General features: G+C 41.8%; 1 protein-coding gene across 13 annotated transcripts in view; it reads left to right on the forward strand.

Annotated features, from left to right (window-relative positions):
• Positions 1-437, forward strand: part of RBFOX1 (RNA binding fox-1 homolog 1) — a 1108850-nt gene extending 1108413 nt beyond the window's left edge. For all 13 annotated transcript variants that reach the window (XM_033517815.1, XM_033517813.1, XM_033517814.1 and 10 more), the window contains one exon: positions 1-437. This exon is cut by the window's left edge. The gene's annotated coding sequence lies outside the window, so the exon portion shown is untranslated.
• The last annotated feature ends 1608 nt before the right edge of the window (positions 438-2045 follow it).

Genomic DNA, 2045 nt, shown 5'->3' on the forward strand with positions numbered 1-2045 from the left:
CTTTACAGCTCCCACTCTCCAAATGATTATATGGCGTTTTAGTCTATTAAAATTATCTTGAAAGGTTGAGGGTGCAGCCCATATTAGAAAATATTTTGTTTATAAAACTCCTACAGTACTCCTAGTAGTCATTTTAAAATGTATGTCTGAAATAGTTATGTAAGAAAAGCATTTGAAATTTTTTTACAATATATATTGGGAATGTTTTCACTTATATAAATAACTACTGATAATATGACTTATGAAAAAATTATTACTACCATATGTGGAATATAGTGACTTCTAAACAGATTTAAAAAAAAAAAACAAACCCTACAAACCCAGAAAATGTGTATATCTGTCTTTAGAAATTAGTGTTTATATCACAACCGTGATTTGTGAATAAAGAAAAATGGTTTGTAATATCAAAATAAAAGCTTAGTCTGAAAAGGTACAAATCCGTTGGTGTTCCAAGTCATTTTGCTTTCCCTGCTCGCAGTGTGGGTGCCGGGGCTGGTGTGTCCCCAGTGCTCTGCCCGTGGGGCACGGGGCTGTCCCTGCTGGGGCTGGGTGCCAGCCCTGCCTGTCCATGTGTCTGTCCCCGTGTCCGTGTGTGTGCCCTCGGCAGCTGCCACCACAGGCAGCCAGCGAGGCTCCGGGCTCAAGGTTTGGTTCCAAAGCTGACAAGTTCCAGCACCAGCTGTGTTTGTCAGGCAGCACTGTGTGATGCAAGGGGATAGCTGGGGTTTGTTCGTGGGGGTGAAAAAGGCATCTTCCAAATTGCAGTTTGCCTCCCCTGAGCTGTCCCTGCCTGGGGTCTGTTTCTGTGCACACCAGGGAGAGCTGTTCCAGAGGCTACTCCTGTCACTGCCGAGCTTGTTGCCCAAGCCACAAGAAAGATGTCCACGTGCTGTAGTTCTAGACATGCCCATTAGCCCAGCAGGTCCAGATGAGGCTGGTATCATGCTTTGGCTGTGTCACTTGCGTGCCAAGAGATTTATGTGACCCTTCTACCTGGGCTCCCATTATACGCTAATTTAGCAGGGGAAGACAAGACAGAGAGAAGGTATTCAACATGGTTTGGGTTGCAGTTTAGCAGGAAGTTTAATCCTACCAAGTGCCTGAATCCTTTCAGGAAGCTAAAGAGAAGAAGCCCTGATATTTGCCAGGAATGGTGGGGAGATATTATGCTGTGCTTAATTGATATCTTTATGTGACATACAAGCACTAAGTGTCCAAGTGCACTGTCCTGCACATCAGGCGTGAGGGATGCTTTGCACTGCTTCCCTCGGTGGCTGGATGGAATGACTGAGGTGGCAATGCTGGGTAAGATTTGGGCTGAAGGCAGGTTAAACACAAGTGGGACACATAGACACACATGGAGAACCTGAAGTGCCACGTAATTTTTACATGGTTGGATTAATCTGCTTTTGTCTGGTGTAATCACTTCATGCAGTAGTGCTTCCTCTCTTGGTTGAGCAGCCCACACTTGCTAAATTAATAAAAACTTTGTATTTGTTGAACAATTGGCCAGAGAAGAAGGAGAGCACCATGTGTAACCAAAAGGAAGTCATCTTTGCAGGGTATTTTTATTCCAATTATTTAAAGTTCCTATACAGCTTCAATTGTCTAGCCAAAATTAAATTGAAGCTTTATCTTAGAGATCTTATTCAAAGATCTAAGATCTAAAAATCTAAGATCTTAGAGCTGTCCCGGTGTAGGATGTTCTGTACTACTGTGTCCTTGGTCATCTTTTTGGGCATTCAGGTTGTTTATTAACTTCTAATTTGGGTAAAATTTTAAGATCCTTTTTTTAAACAAGAATTTAATTTTCTTTAACTTTCTGGGAACCTTGTCTTCAGTTTGAATTGCTGTCATGTCATATTGCTGTTTCTTGCCTCAAGTGATTTTTTTGCAAGTTTGACATGTTCCTCTTGCCACATTTTTTTCACTTTTACAGTACAGATGCATGAGGAAAAAAGGCTGTGCAAATCATTTCCTCCCTAAAGTAGAGCTGAAATATCATCATTTTGGTAGGTGTAAGGGAGAGAAGAAAAAAGAAGAAA

This window comes from Parus major, chromosome 14 (assembly GCF_001522545.3).
Source record: "Parus major isolate Abel chromosome 14, Parus_major1.1, whole genome shotgun sequence".
NCBI lineage: Eukaryota > Metazoa > Chordata > Aves > Passeriformes > Paridae > Parus > Parus major.